Source organism: Dermacentor andersoni, chromosome 6, assembly GCF_023375885.2.
Source record: "Dermacentor andersoni chromosome 6, qqDerAnde1_hic_scaffold, whole genome shotgun sequence".
In the NCBI taxonomy this organism is placed as follows: domain Eukaryota; kingdom Metazoa; phylum Arthropoda; class Arachnida; order Ixodida; family Ixodidae; genus Dermacentor; species Dermacentor andersoni.
Genome location: NC_092819.1, coordinates 138672438 through 138691589, shown reverse-complemented (window position 1 = coordinate 138691589; position 19152 = coordinate 138672438). Strand labels below are relative to the sequence as shown.

The following is a 19152-nucleotide window of genomic DNA, read 5'->3' as shown; positions in this document are numbered from 1 at the left end:
TGTTGTGCTGTACCAGTTTTAGAATATCTCATACAGTATTTGACATGTGAAATATTTTGACAAAGAAAAATTCAAGAGAGCAAACAAAGCACCAAGCATCTCCTATTTCCAATTCCTGGTCGCCTCAGTTTCATTATGAGAAGGACCCACCGGCCGTTTCTTCTTTACACCGTCCGTTTCCACGAACATCAACAAAAGAATGCATGAATTGCGTTCAGCCATATCTAATCAGCTGTACCTTAAAAACCAATGAAGAATCTTGCAAACCACATTTTCAAAGTGCATTTTATTGCAGACGAGCTGGTCATCCAGAGCACGACAAGAATGGAGTCGCTAGACTAAGGTCGCACAATAATTCACTTCTTGCCGATACCTTGGCCTGCTCCGACAGCTCCACCGAGCGCGACAGCTTCATTCGGAGCCATGATGATCAAAGCTGAAACGCAGCAGAAAGCAGGTTAAGGACATGTAAGGACGTTTGGCACGATCAACTTTCTTCAAAGTCATGCTCACATTGAAGTTCATAATATCAGAAGTTGCATTCATGATTCAACAGACAAAATTCCCAGATAGAAGAATAAAGATATTTTCGCCGACCTAGTTATCGAATATTGTACAAAGAAATGAAAAAAAAAACCAGTGCACTATGCTCGACTCCAATTTCATGCCATCGTGGTTTTGGATGCGACACAGTTTTGACATTCAATAGATTGGAGCAGCCCCTCCGCGAACGAGCAAATTATTGGCCCTGCGCATAGTTTGTCCTGCTCAGAGTTTACCCGGCCACAAAGAGCTCCTCGGCACCCGGTAGCTGCAAATTTCCTAAGACTCCCACCGCCAAGAGTGCCAGGCATATTGAGAACATTGATGGCATCTTTCTCGTATTTCTCGTCTCTTACACTAGTTTTGAGAATTCAGATGTTATAGCGTGGGCAATAAATTCAATAACAAAGCATTGTCGTATACTGCAGGATTTTGTGTTCTAAGCTAAAGTAAGCTACGTCTCCTACTCTATCACCTGTATACCAAACATGCACGTGCCCAGCATTCCTTTGACAGACAGACACTATTTAGTATCAACCGGCTCAGGAATCAAACTTGAGACGCATACCCTAAACTGTGCCACAAATGTGAGTTACATATTTCTTGTTACAGCGAAAGTTGAATGGAAGTGATTATATTTTAGCCAATAACTTTATTCGGCGCTTACACAATATTTTTTTGCGAAACATCAACTATTTGCAAAGCCTTACCAGCAATCAACCATCAATACTACTTTCATCATTAAAAGGAGCAGAGAAGCAAAGCCTTGGCAGCAATCAGAATACAGAAGAAGCTTTATTACAGTAACCAAATCAACGCGTCGTCCCACAATCGGAAAAAACCATGGGCTACTACAAGCTCTATTCTTAAACCTACAGTTTCAAAACGAATTCTTCCATCGACAGCTACGGGTTGCGATGCCTCATCAGTAAGTGAAAAATTTAACTACCACTTTTGTACGGTTGGAACCCATCTTCTTTTTTGCATGCAAAGTAGGTTCGAGCACACTTTGCCTACTTGGAACTCATGTTCCTTGGCTACATAGATATTTCAATCCAGAAAGTAATAGCAACTACAAATCTAATAGATAGAGGAAAGGCACCGAGTTTCGATGATATTGCGGTGTCCGTAGTAAAAAATACAATAAAAACCTTGGCACCTGCTCTCGCTAAATTCCTTAACAAAGCATTTTGCACCGGCACACACCAGGAGGTATTGAAAATGGCAAGAGTGTCGCCTATTTTAAAAGTTGGGATCCCAGTGATTTCGGTAAATATCCAGCTATATCGGTATTGAACTGCATAAATATAATTTTTGAGAAACTACTGCTTAGTAGAATAAGAAAATTTCTATATAAAAATAACATCCATTCCCCGCGTCAACACAGCTTTCAGACGTCCCGATCGACAACTACGGATATTCTGTCTTTAAGTAATCTTATCAGTCAAGCTTTGAACATCAACGAAATATCAATAGGAGTATTTTTAGATATACGAAAGGTATTTGATGCTGTCGACTATCGCATATAATTCATGAAAGTGTAAAGACTTGGATTTCGAGGCGTTTCCTTAGACTTTTGTAAAAACTATCTCGATAACCGTAAACATGCAGTGGTCATCGATGAGCACACCTCATGTCACTCTGAGATTACTATGTGTGTACCACAAAGATCGGTACTTGGGCCAATATTATTTACAATATACATAAGTGACCTTCCAGATGGCTTAAATGAAGCACATGCCTTCATGTATGCTGATGACACAGGTCTGCAGCAAATCTTTAAATAACGCAGTTAAAGCAATCGACGATGACTTCAATATAGTATCAAACAGCTTGAATGTAATCGACTTCCCTTAAATACATATAAAATTAAAGTGGTATTTTTTTGTCCCCATTGAAGAAAAAGCCTTTTGAGGAGCCATGCCGCATTACGATTGGCCGTGATTGAATAGAAAAAGTCGACTCAGGGCTCTATTCAGGGGTAACCTTTGATTCCGCTATGAACGGGAAGCCTCATATCGATAGGCTGTGTGGTAAGGTCTCTTCCGCATGCTTCGTACCGACAAAGACGCGGAGTAATTTAAATTTCGAAACGCTGGGAACCTTATATTTTTGTTGTCTCGTTCATTCTCACTTACACTATTGTATTGCAGCCTGTGGATTTACATACAAAACATACTTGGAGCCTGTAGTGCGACTTCAGAAGAGAGCTTTGCGCATAATCAACTACGCTAGCTTGACTACACCGTCATGAAATCGTTTTCTTGCGAAGAAAGTCCTGTCATTATCGCATCTGCGAGATTACCGCGTTGCCTTTTTTGTGTTCTAGATAACGGAATGCAACACGCCATTTCCTGCCACTATCTTCAATGAATCAACATTCCACAGTCGCTCAGCCTTCCTCGAAAAATTTCTGGTCCCGATATGTCACAACCAGTACGGCCAGCCACGCATGCATTATATAGGTGTGAAAATGTGGAACTCGCTTCCTGCAAACATTATGCAGTCATAAATGTTAATACTACTGTTAAAGAATTCTTTCTTTCTGATCTAAACTGATCAGTGTTTAACGAAAGTTATAGTGATGTCAACAACTGCATAGAGTGTTGCTGCTACGCTTTCTTGTTATTTCTACGTACGTATGTGTTTATGGATGAATAGAAACGTGAGTGTCAGTGCCGGTGGACCCTTGTTCTTACTCGACACACTGTGCATCAAATGTATATATATCATATCAATGCACATCCTTGCTGCCTTGAGTCAATATTTATAACGTGTTACCGTTCTGCACACGGCTACAGCCGAAAATGTTCAACCAATTCTCCTTGTGTAACCGTTTCATGTATCCTTATCGCAAGCATCTATGTGTGCGGGCTGCCGTGCGAGGGAGGCCATGCGTCTTGTCTCGGAAGCGTACTGCCTCACTAGTGGTATGGGGCTCCTGTCGGGGGCGATACTTCGCAGTTTGGACAGCAACTAAGCTTTTTCGCTTCTGGGTGCCGATGGCTGTGTCGTCGGCATACGGGGATAGACGCGCGCTCGGGCCGGCGGGGGCCGTGGCTTTTTCCCTCCTGCTACGGTTTGCACTTTCGTTCATTGGTTGTTGTTTGGTTGCATTTCCTTCAGCTTATTTTTTCTCTTTCGTATAGCTTTCTTTGATCCAAAGCAAGAAATTGTTGTGCCCGCGTCTAAATCGCTGACTTTCTATAACTCCATGGATCCATAACTAGCCTGTGGCTAAGGGCCAGACGTTGTCGCATACCAGTTTTGATTATTTGAATAAGGTACTGTCGAATGAAAAAAAAAATAACGCTCTGCTCAAGATAACTGCACCACGTGCGACATTGTTAGAACAAAATGGCTGACATATGTATTAGGATAACTTTGAAACAGCAAGACTTTTATGATGAAATTCAGTGGACTAGTTGCGGTGTAAAGGTCATTCTGGTGCACTAAGTTTGCTGGCAAATTTGATTTGTTCTTTGATTCAATTTGATAATGTCATAGTCTGATCTCATTTGATCCGTTTATATTATGCTTTTGTAATTCTGAAGTTTGAACGAGCTTTCACCTCTGCAGTGCCCAAGAACATAATTTTATTCTCATTGCAGCAATCTTGGATTGTAGTTTTTAATTATTCGCGTAGTCCTGGACGTTCATAAAGAATGTTACCGTACTTTTTGTGCGATCCTTATCTGATTGACGTCGCTACATTATACAGAAGGGAAAATGGTAAACTACTTTTCCACAGTGGCTCAATGATGAGAACCAATTGGATCTATCAAGCATTATTACACTTCCTTGAGATAGATGTTATAATAAAGTGTTACTGCTTCGTAACCGTAGTGCATGAATTTGTGTGGCGATATAGTGAAACAATTAGCAATGTGTTGTATACAAAAGGTTATCTTTACCAATTGCGATGGCAACGACAGTCAGAAGGTCCATTCCAAACAGGTGGTTCATCGTGCTTTGCACTACACATAAAGGTAATGCGCCATCAAATGTTTCACAGGTAAACTGACTTGGCTTCCATGTAAAAACGCTTAACTATTTGCATCATTAGGCCTTTGTAAAAGATGACAATATGGTTCTTTTCATATGTTCCTGGAATAGACATTGATCCAGTTTCTGTGAAACCTGAGTTCATGCACACCAGATGCAGCCACACCCTTTTGTATCGGCAATATAGAAAACGATAGCCGACATTATTTATTTGTATTTTCCAGTCATCCCACTAATTTCTCCTTTATTTTTATGGTAACTATCTGATTCTCTATCCTTGAATTTTCCTTTCATTCTATTTTTTTTCTGTATCTTAACCCCGCCTTTTTTAATAGGAAAATCCGATTGTTCTCGCTTTAGGTGTACGTGAAGCAGTGTGTGAAAATGCATATTACTGTTTAGGACTGCGACCAACTCTAAATAAATATCTATGGTCAACTAACGCCCGTAAGGTTGTCTTTTAAGTGTATTTTCCTCTTTTACATAACTAATACCAGGACCATATGCCTTCGAGTAGGATTCTTGCCTATCACGCCAAAATTTTATCCAAAAGCTGTGAAATGTACCCTCGCTCGTCGCGTAAGCCACGTAACTTCTATAGGGTGTATTAAGATATAATGCATAACATTTTTTTTTGTTTCGAATAATGTTTGTAAGCAATCCAGTATGCCTAGGACCTGAAATGCCAATAAAGCTCAAATGTGACTAAATGGAGCCATAACATATCGCACACTAATCTACCTGCAAAAATAGCTGTACTCACCAGTGCGTCTGTCGAAACCAAGGTCCGGAACTTCGCTACGTGTAGATGCAGGAATGTATTTCAGACGGTTCAGGTAACCCTTATATACTGCAAAAGGCATTGCAGGTCATCGGCATTAGCGGATGTAGCGAATAATGTAACCTAAAATGCTATAGCAGCATTGCTGCAGGATGTTTTGTTCGGCATTTTACATTTACATGGCCCAGGCAGTCGACTGATAATGAAACTACGTGACGTGTAATAAAACAAGGGCACTTAAACGTCGCTCTTGCCTTAGTAATATATTAGGGGCAAAATAACAATGACGAGTGGAAAACTTCGATCAATGCTCCATGCGTCCAGTAATTTTTGCTTCGACTTGAGAAGAGAGCGCAAGCACATGTCATTCATCATCATAATCATCATCATCATAATCATCACCATCATCACCTTCCTCGTAACGCCAACTGCAGGGCAAAGGCCTCTCCCATACTTCTCCAACTACCCCGGTCATGTACTGGTTGTGGCTATGTTGTCCCTTCAAACTTCTTAATGTCATCCGCCCACCTAACTTTCTGCCGCCCTCTACTACGCTTCCCTTCCCTTACTTAGAATCCAGTCCGTAAGCCTTAGTGACCATCGGTTATCTTCTCTCCTCATTACATGTCCTGCCCCTGCCCATTTCTTTTTCTTGATTTCAACTAAGATGTCATTAACTCGCGTTTGTTCCCTCACCCAATCTCCTCTTTTTTTATCCCTTAACGTTACACCCATCATTCTTCTTTCCATAGCTCGTTGCGTTGCCCTCAATTTAAGCAGAGCCCTTTTCGTAAGCCTCCAGGTTTCTGAACCATAAATGAGTACTGGTAAGACGGAGCTGCTATAGAATTTTCTCTTGAGGGATAGTGGCAACCTGCTGTTCATGATCTGAGAATGCCTGCCAAACCCACCCCCGCCGATTCTTTTTCTTCTAGTTATTTCAATCTCATGATCCTGACCCGCGGTCCCTACCTGTCCTAAGTAGATGTATTCCCGTACTACTTCCAGTCCCTTGCTATCTATCGTAGACTACTGTTCTTATTAGAGACTGTTAAACTATAATTTAATTTTCTGCAGAATATTTTTAGACCTACCATTCTGCTTTGCCTCTCCAGGTCAGTGAGCATGCATTGCAGCTGGTGCCCTGAGTTACTAAGCATGGCAACATCTTCAGCGAAGTGCAAGTTTCTCAGGTACTCTCCATTAACTCGTCTCCCCATTTCTTCCCAATCCAGGTGTCTCAATATCTCCTGTAAACACCCTGTGAAAAGCATTGCGGAGATCGTATCTCCCGGCCTGACGCCTTTCTTTATAGGGATTTTGTTGCTTTCTTTATAGAGGACGACGGTGGCTCTGGAGTCGCTATAGATATATTTCAGTATTTTTACATATGGCTCGTCTGCACCCTTATTCTGTAATGCCTCCATGACTGCTCAGATTTTAACCGAATCAAACGCTTTCTCGTAGTCAATGAAAGCTACATGTAAGAGTAGGTTAGATTCCGCACATTTCTCTAACACCTCATTGATAGTGTGAATATGGTCTATTGTTGAGCAGTTTTTACGGCATCCTGCATGGTCCTTTGGTTGACAGAAGTAAAAGGTGTTCCTGATTCTTAGTAAAGTACCTTACAAAACACTTTGTCGGCAACGGACAGTAGGCTGATCGGTCCTATAATGGATTAGGATTAGGCTAGGCTTCTTCCAAGATTTCGGTACGCTCGAGCTCATGAGGCATGGTTCATATAGGGTGGCCTGTTTTCTAGAACACTGTACCCACCATCCTTCAACAAATCTGCTGTTACCTGATCCTCCCCAACTGCCTTCCCCCTTTGCATAGCTCCCTAGGCGTTCTTGACTTCTTCCGGCGTTACTTGTGGTATTTCAAATTCCTCTTGGCTATTCAATCTTCCATTATCGTCGTGATTGCCACTGGTACTGTATAAATCTCTATAGAACTCCTCTGCAACTTGAACTATCTCATCCATATTAGTAATGAAAATGCCTGCTTTGTCTCATAACTCATACACCCGATTCTATCCTATTCCTAGTTTCTTTTTAGCTGCTTTTAGGCTTCCTCCGTTCCTGAGAGCATGTTGAATTCTATCCATATTATAGTTTCTTATGTCAGCTGTCTTACGCTTCCTCATTAGCTTAGAAAGTTCTGCCAGTTCTATTCTAGCTGTAGGGTTAGAGGCTTTCATACATTGGCGTTTCTTGGTCAGATCTTTCGTCTCCTGCGATAGCTCACTGGTATCCTGTCTAACGGAGTTACTACCTACTTCTATATCACACTCCTTAATGACGCCCATAAGATTGTCGTTGATTGCTTCAATGCTAATGTCCTCTTCCTGAGTTAAAGCGGAATACCTGTTGTTTAGCTTGATCCGGGCATTCCTCTAGTTTCCCTCACCACTGACTCATTGATTCGCTTCTTATGTACCAGTTTCTTCCGTTCCCTCCTCAAGTCTAGGCTAACTCGAATTCTTACCATCCTGTGGTCACTGCAGCGCACCTTGCCGAGCACGTCCACATCCTTTATGACGCCAGGGTTAGCGCAGTGTATGAAGTCAATTTCATTTCTAGTCTCGCCATTCGGGCTCCTCCACATCCACTTTCGGCTAACCCGCTTTCGGAAGAAGGTAATCATTATCCGCATATTATTCTGTTCTGCAAACTCTACTAATAGCTCTCCCCTGCTATTCCTCGAGCCTATGCCATATTCCCCCACCTGCTTGTCTCCAACCTGCTTATAGCTTACCTTGGCATTGTAGACGCCCATCAGTATAGTGCATTTTGTTTGACTTTACCCACCGCCGATTCTACGTCATCATAAAAGCTCTCGACTTCCTGGTCATCATCCCAGGATGTAGTGTCATAGAACAGTCCGACCTTCAATTGGTACCTCTTAAGTTTCACAACAAGACCTGCCACCCTCTCGTTAATTCTATAGAATTCCTGTATGTTACCAGCTATATCCTTATTAATCAGGAATCCAACTCCTAGTTCTCGCGTCTCCGCTAAGCCCCCGTAGCACAGGACGTGCCCGCTTTTTAGCACTATATGTGCTTCTTTTGTCCTCCTAACCTCACTGAGTCCTATTATATCTGACTTACTACTGTCTAATTCTTCCAATAACACCGCTAGACTCGCCTCACTAGATAATGTTCTAACGTTAAGCGTTGCCAGGTGCAAATTCCAATTGAGGCCTGTCCGCCACTCCTGCGGTGGCGAAGAGGTAGAGTATCCGCCTCGCTTGCAAGAGAACCGTGGTTCGAACCCCGGTGCCGCGCACTTTCTTACCGGGTTAAAAAAAAAGAAAGAAAATCCGCGTTTTGATAAAATTTCAGAAAAAGGCCTGGAGTGCGGCCTGATCCCTGTGACCAGAACCGGTAACGCACTCTCTCACCAGAGCAGGGTTGGCCACCCTGGTGCAGTACTCGGCCACAACCTCCTATATGAATACAACAATCAAACACCGGCCTTCAGTCCCCAGCAGCATCGAAGCAAGTGACCACAGCGGTGGTCAGACCTGTGACGCTGCAGAGGGTGCTAAGAATCCCTGGCTCCGGACAGGCCGACGCGCGTCAATCGGCCACAAATCCCGGCCAGCGCAAGCTGGAGTCGCGTGGCTACCACCAACACTGTCTCTTGCTTCCTTGGCAGCAGTGTCGTCGTCTTGTCTTCTTCATCCCACAAAGAGTAAAAATAGCTCAAGAAAGGCACCCAACACTTCAAATTTCAAAGTGCCTTGCAAAACCCGACATCGCGTCTTCCTTATTTGAAAAAGCTCACGCAACACTTTCGATCGTCTGCGGTCACGGTTGTCATCGTCTTCTATCACGTGCTAACGATCCTTGAATAATAGAGGGGCCGCTGCGCTCTGCGTATCCATTTCTTGGCCAATTTACCATAGCGAATATGAGGAACCTACGTGACAGTAAACAAAAAGAGCTCTCGATGCCAAAACATGTTTGCAAAGAAGCAGGTGTAACACCAACTTCATGCCTCTAAAAATCACGGTGCAAATTTAGAACCTGCACGACGACATCAAAGTGAATACGTAGGCGAAAACCTTTGACCGAAGCGACTACAGTGTTTTCGCATTCCAACACGAAAGATGTTCCATGTGTGTATGCGAATTTATTTGCCCGAATATACGTAAAGAAAAGTTATCTGTTCTCATGGACGTCATCCCGAGCCATCACAGAACCTAGCTGAAATCTGTAGAGTTGTGAAGGCCTGACCTCATTGCTACTTTTTGCTGATATTCCCTCATGTATGCAGACGCTGATATATCCACTTCAGATATCGCACAAACTTGCAGTGGGCTATCCATGACATTTACCGAGTAACTCTTTTTGCGTCACTTGCTGTTGCTATTCACAGCCTCTCCGCGTCCAGCTCTATCTTGCAGCATCTAAGCACATAGGGCTTGGTGCCAAGAAACCGTACATTGCCGAATCCCTCCTTTTCTCGATGGCGTGCAATAGATCGTACTAAGAGAGAAGAAAAAAAGTTCATTGATTATAAAGATACTCCCCTTATGCGAAATTTGAGCACAGCTCTGCACGTTGTTTCATTTCGCGATTTCGCGTTTTCATTTGTTTTAGGAAACGGAGAGAAGCATTCGAAAACGAATAACACGCAAGCATAACAATCGCAGCCACGAGAATCGGTGATCGTCGAAAATCTGGTCTGTGGGTCAAGTCCGTCAGCTCGTATATATGACTCGCCGAAAGTTGCAGTGTAATCGTGTGACTTCCAGAAAGTACTACATAATTCTCGTCCCAATTAGAACCACATTGCCAGTACTATGGAGGCATCTCGTAGTCTCGTGCGACATTCTGTTGTCCTCCACATCATTTCTCCATAGCCTCTTGCTGCATTTCTCGTATCATGTTTTCACTGTCACTTCAAACATAAGTCCCCTCCTCGCGCGTCCTTCTTTCATGTCCCGCTGGCCTCAACGTGCATTTTAACTTTGGCTGTGCTCGCGCTTGCTCCGTTACGCCGGGGAACCACTGCGAGGCAGGCCTTCGCTCAACGCACGTACCGGCGCCTAAGAGCTGCTCTCTAAAGCGGCAGAACTCATATCACATCTACGGTCGGCAGTAATGCGTTTAGCATCGAACCAATGTCGGGAGAAAACTTACAGCCACCATTGAAACCACGTATTTGGGAGGCGTGAACGCAGCGCAAATACTATTTTGTGCTTCCCTATAAACACTTGGCGCCATCTAGCGGAGCCGCGGCGCAACCTGCTTGTGGCCACCGAAATGTAGGGCGCACCACTATGTGCGAACGCTGAGAAATGTGCAATTGGGTAACCGGGCTGTTGTCTGATGCTTCGCTGATGAAGAAATGCATGTATCAGAGCTGTCCATGGATGACGAAAAAGAAGTACAGTGGTCTTAAGGCAAATAATAAAAGGACCTTCTTTTCACATTGAGGATAGTTCCTGCAGCACATCTTTACCTAGAAGTCAGCCATAACTACAGTTGCTCGCTAGCCCGGCCTTAAAGATAAACTTTCATGCTATGGCTGTCTTGGATTCTAGAACGCAGCATTATTTTTGTTTTCAAGGATAATTTCATATGTTGGTAAGATATTCTGTGGTCTAAGAAAGGCATGCTGCATATCACACTACAACCTCGAAGTCAGTGAAACACAGGATCGCAATCTCATGCCTAAATTTAGACTTTATATTAGCCTGTTTTAACACATATGGCCGGAGGTCTGAACATCATAGTTCGACGTCTAGCAGTTCTGGTTTCCACTTAAGTGTGCTCGTGGCTGTGTGTTCTTGAGTGCTGATAAAGCTCCTACTCGCACCTAAGCGTTCAATATCCAAGTGCAATAACGAAAGAAGTGTGCGTATGCAATAAGCATATGTCATGAAACCAAGCAGGAGCTTGTTTTCTCAACGCTGTCTAAGCTCACTAGATTCGTCCTCCCTTGCTAGCCATTCAGAAAAATGATTAGGTATATAGGCGGCAAAGACCATGCCGAGCACTTAGTTGCCGGTGCAACCGAAAGATGTACTAAAATATCTTACTAACGTATGGCGGGAAATACATGACTGAATTGCCCCAGTGTCTCAACTTGCTAGAAATACCGCAATCTCTTTCAAACGTTTATGTGGCAGCTGGCACATTCCAGCGCTCTCTAAGAAACTTGGATGGAGGCCAGCGTTTGAGTAAAGTACTGCTATCACCACAACCATGGGTAAACTGGAGATTGGAGATTTCGAAGCTGATTTCAAAAGTCGTAACGTGTTATTATTATTAGGGTACCTCACGAACATTCCATCTCTCTGTGTGTGTATGTGTGTGTGTGTGTGTGTGGGTGTGTGTGTGTGTGTGTGTGTGTGTGTGTGTAATCAAATTGCTCTCTCGCCAACCTGTGTCCCTTTGAAGTGCATGGTCAGCCTGAAAACGGTTTGTTTAAATACGCCCATATGTACACATTGGCACATACTCAGCCAGGAAACTTGGTTCTACTGATGGTAACCCTCACGGTAACCCGATGCACTACGCATTGGACTATAGACAACGCAGTGCACGCGGTAATTTGGATAAAGGCTAGATGCAAAGAATCACACTAGAGACACGGATGGTGAGCCCTTGTAAAGTGTGTGGTGTTCGCTAACAATGCTAACCATCTAAGACATTAAAATAAATCTTCGGGATGTAGTGAGCGTCTGCCGTGTACACCTGGTCTTCCTTTTAACTTATGAGATATCTTACCGTAATTGTCATTGTTTACGCAGTAAGCTAGCTATTTTTGTGCGTAGGTTTCCATCCCAGATTCTTTACCTCACACTTGGATCACTAGGTAGGCCATTGTCCATTAGGTATTGCATTTAGGCTGATGGAGCAGTGTTTGGCCAACTAGGGTAACTCATTATGTGGTAAGGTCTTTTTGTGTATCGCTCTTCGACGTTCCGCATGCCGTTGACGACAAAGTCACGGGTTGAAAACGGCGCGTTATTGGTTCGAGCTGTCATTCACGCACGGTAGATTAGCGTAAACACAATACAACGAACTAGAGTAACCACTAATATAAATAATTTCATCATCATCATCATCATCGTCATCATCATCATCTTGGCTACGCCCACTGCAGGGCGTAGGTCTACATCATACTTCTCCAACTATCCTCGTCATGTGGCAATTGTGGGCAAATTGTCCCTTCAAACTTCTTAATCTATTCCGTCCACCTAACTTTCTGCCGCCTCCTGCTACGATTCCCTTCTCTTGGTATCCATTCCGTAACCCTTAATGACCACCAATTTTCTTCCCTCCTCATTACAAGCCTTGCCCATGACCATTTATTTTTCCTAATTTCAATGAACTTGTTGGCTGCAGCATGGCAATCTCAATTCCGGTCCCGTATCACCTTGTGATAAATTGATCTCTCTGTGTATGAGTTACTTCGCGCATTCTCATTTCTACACTGTTATATCATTTTCCTGCCTTCTTCTTTCGTAGTTGACATTGGGGCAATATTGGCAACTGGCAATATTGTGTTCCCGGCATCATTTTTGCTTTCTCATCTGCAACATTTGTTACATCACATCTTGGCGGCGCTGTTGACTAAAATTCCGTGCACATTGAGCTATACATTTCCCTCATAACTAAAGAGGTTCGGTTTTCCTAATGTCGGAAATGTTTTTTAAAGACGTTTTTCCATAACTGCGTTTTCATATTGGTGATTGCTAATTATTTTTTCTTCAATTTCACGTGGTTGTCACAAGGAATCCAAAAACTAGAATATCGCAAACGCTATTCCTGTCAGTACCACAAGTGATTGACCTATAGGTGAGTGCGAGAATATTGTTGTGAGACAGCAGGAAAGTGTTTAAGGTGCAGTAAAGTACCCAGACACTTATAGCTATTTTGTCAAAATAATGTCTATATTAAATATAGGTCAGTGAACTTCGCCGACAGAATGAGTTACCCACTGATGCAAGCGAAACCCATCGAACTATTTGTCGAATGTGAAGCACCAATCTTATTATGAAGCGTTCTCCTTCTGTGGAATTCAAGTATAATTTTCGATGGTAAGTTTCTGTGGTAATGCAGCTTTTTGTTTCAAAGCCCTTCAAACGAACATATATCATTGACCTGAACCTGTTTACATCTGTTCGAGCAGTACAGTTTCTTGAACTACAAGCTAGAGCGGAAATGGTTTATTTGCCATAAAAATTCTTATCGTTGTAGAATTATTTCTGCGCTGAACATATTGCATTCCAACAGGTATGCCAAATTTTAATTTGTTATTATATGCATCGGGTATAAAAAATTATGAACCACACAAGGGCACCTATGCAACCACGTGAAAAACAAGGCATACCAAGCAGTGAATGTATGGCTAAAGCTCTGATGAAGTAAAGCGATACAAGAGCATGAAAACACAAGCTCAATCGAAAAAGTAGCTTATAGAAAATAAATCCATTGCTCTGCATTTGAGCAGCATTAGGCAATTCTTCGGGAACAAATTTCTTTATAAGTTCAGCGATAACACTTGTTTATGTCGAAACAATATAGTGATCGTCATTTCTTATCATAACAGTGCATAACTGCCTGAAGCAAGTAGTGGGTAACGATATCGTTGTCGATACGTTGACTGTGTGAGTGCAACAATGTTCATTTTAAGAATGTTGCTCAAAATTTGATCACATATAGCAGGTTTGGTTTATTAAAAGCTCCTACACTTGGCTCAGCATCCCAGCATTTAAACAACAACACTCCTACGGTATGCCCAGCTAGAGAAGTGCAAAAGACACCGCAGTTTAGAGTTGCACTCTTAAAGGATATCTTGTTTCGGTTACATGCTCCTTCACAGTCAGCCCTTTAACATGTCCGAATTCTACGACTAATAGACCAGTTATAGTATAGAGTACGACATACCAAAAAATCACCCAGTGCAATACAATTCTATTGTTCAAAACAAAAGTGTTCGGGATGTTGCAATAGCAGCGTGTATTGCGATAAACTAAGAATGTACCATTAATTCCTTGACCACATAGATTATTTTTTTACAGCAACGCCTTTTAGAGACTACGCACAAACATCCCTGATTTCCCTAACAACGTGCAACACACATTTCACTGATGTTCACACGGTTACTTTTCGTTCTGAATCTTCTAATGCAGAAGTGATAACTTAATAATTTCGATGGAAAGTAGAATTATGCGGCCGTCTGTTTTGACCACATTAACGGCTGTGGATCCTGTGAACTAGCGTGTACATAATTTTATGGCTTTCTTTTTTCGTATAAGACGTCGTGTTCAGACAGTTTAAACGCTCCTTTCTGCCAGCCGCCTTATACGTGGTGCACTCTCAGTTTTCGCAAGTTCCTCTCTTGAGGGTCATTCTGGTGGCGAAGGACTTATTTTGTCAGGTCGAGGTAGTTATCACAAGCTTGGCGAAAACTCATGGTGCCAAGCTACAGACACAGCAGTGTAGACAACTTGTGTGATTTCCAAATCAAGTCAACTTCGACTACTGGAATATTCATTCTAGTTGCCAGAAATGTTAAATATGTACTACATATCGACGGCATCTATCATTTTCTATCTATCAACCATCAATCATCATCTATCTATCATCTATCATCTATCAATAGGGCACCCTTGCCCTATTTTTCAACCACATTGTTTAAAACGACACTGGTGCAGCGGTTACCGTATTTGGCTTGCAAATTGACCAGTGATGTAGTTACATAAATTCTAATCCTTGTTGTGGAATGTATCGGCAATGTTTTGCCGTTCTTTGTCTTAAGCCTTTGGTGAAGGCCAACTTGCACACGCGGCCTGACTGCATACTGATATACCCATACCTCGTCCTCACTCGTTCAAAATATATAGTATCATGCAACTGGCAAAATATATAAAGACAATGTGACGTTTGTGTATCTGAACCTTCTTGTTCATAGATTGTTCGACGCGGGTGCTTACGGTTTTATTCCATGGTGTTATTTATGGGGATGTGTGTGGCAATTATCCAAACGTTCTACTCAGCCCAGCTCACGAAAACTTAGACTCAGCCAAAACAATATTCGGAAAAGCTTCCTCCGGGACATTTTCTCCAAATTCTACTTATCCGAACTTTCTCTGGTTCGTTAAGTGAAAATTATAGTCGGCCGAGCTTGCGCTGACACATATTCACGCACACAAGAAATTACTGAGCCGAGCTTGCTCCCACACATATCCACTAAATGTCTGCTCAGCCGAGCCTGATTCGATTCAAATTGACCAATATTCTACTTAGCCATGCACACACGCACTCAGCCACATAGACCAGTCCTAAGTCTTATTGAAATGACATTTCAGTGAATTTCCTGAGCTATGTATTCACAGCGTGACATTAAAGTTGTGGCCAGTGTGGTTCATGAGCAAACATTGCATAGTATTGCGTGCTTCATCGGATGAATATTAACAAAATATACACATTGCCGTTAGCTTTCTAGAGCTTCATTGGCCATTGCGTCAGACTCAGCTAATGTCGATTTCTACAAGTACATTGGATCGGCATCATATTTTGCGGCTTTGCTGGCCACCTTTGGGAACAATTCTAATGCTCTAATTTTTTATTAAACAAATGAATGTGCTCCTAACAACGTATTCAACGTAGCAACGTATTCAATGGGGCCACGGAGCCACGCTACGTAGTGCAGCATATTGATTTAGGCTTGTTGATAATGATTCACAATATGCTAAGAACTCGAGATACAGGACGAGAAAGGAGACGACACCCACGTCTGTAAGGATGTTATTATGCCACATTCTATAAAAGTATTACACCTTTTCGGGCTTATCTTGTCCCACAATATTATTTTCATCTTCCTGGCTTGTGTAATGACCACATTTTGTGTGTTTAAGCACAAACGTGAGCAAATTATCACGGTGCAATTTATTAAACGAAGAAGCTAGATCATTGTAACTGCAACAATCGAGGACATGAGAAAAATACCTGCGAGCAGTGAGATAGAAACGAATGTTAAATAGATGTATACACGGATTGGCACTACGGCTAGTTGGCCGCCATCTATTGAAAAAAATGCACAGGCCAGCATTAGAAAGAAACGTCGGATGATAATATCGCTTGCAAGATACATGGGATATAGGGGAACATACGCATAACCTTGCCATTCTGGATTGTCGCAAATTGGACTTTATGAAGGTTCTTAAAAGCTCACCACGTTCATCTCACCTTTAGGACTGTTCTGTTTATAACAATTATCGTTCGGAATTACGTCTGCTCGTGAACACTTCCAGAAACAGAGGTCACTCTTGTTACGAGGCGCCAGTATGGTTGTCTCTCACGTGGACGACATCCGCATGTGGGGTTCTAATGAGCATGATCACAATATGACACTCAGAAATGTGCTCCAGCAACTTGTCAAGACTCGACTGACATTTAATGCAACCAAATGCTTGTTTAATATTCAACGCCTCCCGTTTCTTGGACACTGGCTAGAACCAAGACGGCATACGACCCGACGAAAACAAAGTCCAAGCCATTATGAAAATGGAGAGTCCAAGAAACAGGACCGCGCTGCAGAGAATTCTCGGAATGCCAACATAGCTCACCAGATTCGTTCCCAATCTCTCCGAAGTCCTGGAACCACTTAATCTTTTGTTGTCAAAGAAGCCAGAGTTTGCTTTGGACGCTCCCCGACAGGAGTCGTTCAACAGATGGAAGTCGGTGCTCTAGTCTCGCCCTGTCCTTGGAGTGTACGATCCATCGAAAGAAACGATGCTCACTGTAGATGCATCGTCCTTCGGACTTGGTGCATTATTCCGACAGAAGCAAATGAATGGCAAGTTTTCTGTGATCGCTTATGTTTCAAGATTACTCTCAGAGACCGAGAATTTATATGGTCAAATCAGAAAAGAGGCACTTGGTTTAGTCTGGGAATGTGACAAGTTCCGCGATTATCTTGTCGGCCAGCTGGAGACGGACCATAAGCCATTCTTCCACTTCGAAGAGCCTTGACAACCTGACAGGCAGATTACAGAGGCTAAAGGTGAGAATGATGCGATATCAGTACGAGATTGCATACGTTTCACAGACCTTCTAAGCGCCGGCACACTTAAAGGAGCCCTTCTGAAAAACTAGACGACGTGGAGCTCAAAGAAAACGCGGAAGCTTTCGTATGCTCTTTAAAAACCTGTTTTCCCAATAACGACCACTCAACTTCGCCAGTGAAACAAGAAAAAAGAGTGGCCATCCAGGCGAGATTTACCAGTGGACCTAAAACACTTCTACGAGCATCGACACCAGCTCTTTCGAATGAACGATTTACTCCTCTACACGGCTCGATTTGGCGTCCCTGCCTCTTGCTCAAACGAAGTCTTACGACTCTTACATAAAGATATAAAGACTGTCTTGTGGCCGACTACAGGAGCTGATCTCACGTCACCGGTGAAGCAATGTCAGCAATGCGTCAAAACAACAAGTAACAGGAAAAGGACACTAAAAAGTTCCGAATTGCCTGAAAGACCCTGACAACGCATTACAATGCACTAGTTTCACTATAAGAGCCAGTGGAGGTTGATGGCAACAGATAATTGTTTAAGATACCCTAAACTTGCTCGGCTCAAGAAGCTTACGTGCGCAGCTGTGGTTAACCACTGCAAGATTTTTTGCACGTCCCGCGATTCGTGAGGAAGTGGTTTCTGACAAAGGCCCGCAGTTTTCGTCGACTGAGTTTTCACTCTTCCCACAGGACTACGCCTTCAAACACATTACCTCTAGTGCTTACTTTCGTCAGGGCAAAGGACATGCTGAGGCTGCGCTAAAAATCATCAATACCTTCATGAGAAAGACGAAAGACCCTAACGTGAAGCTTCTAGCTTATAGGTCGAGCCCTATGAAGAATGGGTAGAGCCCTGCGGAACTAGTGATGGGTCGTGGGCTAACACCCAAGCTTCCTCTTAGTTCCACCAAGCTGACACTTCAACAGCCGCATCCAGACAGCCTTCGGAAGTTCGAGGAACATTACCGGAAACGTCAAAGGAAAAACTTCGACATACGTCATAGAGTCCGGTACCGGCCGCAGCTATTCTACGGAGACGACGTTTGGTTGACCGACTTCCAGAGCAAAGCGACAGTCCAAGCCCCAGGACAGAGCCTCGATCCTACTCGGTTAACACCGACACTGGTGCTGTACGAGGGGACAGGACCCAGCTAGTCCGCTATTCCCCTGCTAAAACCAACGCAGAAAGTGTTTTTATTAGTAACGCTCTACCAGACACCCGTTCGTGTTGCCAAAACACTTCCCACAAGCATACTAGAAGTGGGAGGTGTGTAAAGCCACCTACTGCAGCCAGGTTCGCTTACTCTGTTGGGGGAGATGTATATGCTGCGATCCAGTGAAAGCGGGGAGACATAGTTCCCCGTGACTGCGCGTGGTCGGCGATCTGGCAGCGCGTGCTCTTCTTGATTTAGAACATGTCTGAGAGACCATTAAACGTGTGCGTATGTGACTCATCGTCTGGCCGTCTCGCCCTTCCTTCCCGGTTGCTAAAAAAACTTATTACACCAGTTTCAAATACATTTATTAACACCAGAGTGAGAGACGTCAATGTAAAGATTCATCGTAGTCGTTTAGAGAACGGTCGAGTTACTTTCAAGACCAGTTTGACCTGCTCACGGGGGTTCAGAGCAAAATGAGGATTACTGAATTTACTACACCTTCTGGCAGACAGAAAATTATTTTTACGATGAACCTAGGCGACTGAAAATTACGCGTTTGCTTAGCTTTCTTTAATATATGATAATTGCGGGCGCCTACTGGTTTCGAGGCTACTCA

At 43.1% G+C, this 19152-nt stretch overlaps 1 long non-coding RNA gene across 1 annotated transcript; it reads right to left on the bottom strand.

Moving 5' to 3' along the window:
- Window positions 1-303: 303 nt before the first annotated feature.
- On the bottom strand, window positions 304-5357 carry LOC129382643 (uncharacterized). The gene is made up of 3 exons (XR_008610685.2): window positions 5312-5357; window positions 4458-4520; window positions 304-436 (listed from the first exon to the last, which is right to left on the bottom strand). It is a non-coding gene; the product is annotated as an uncharacterized lncRNA (long non-coding RNA).
- Between the last annotated feature and the right edge of the window lie 13795 nt (window positions 5358-19152).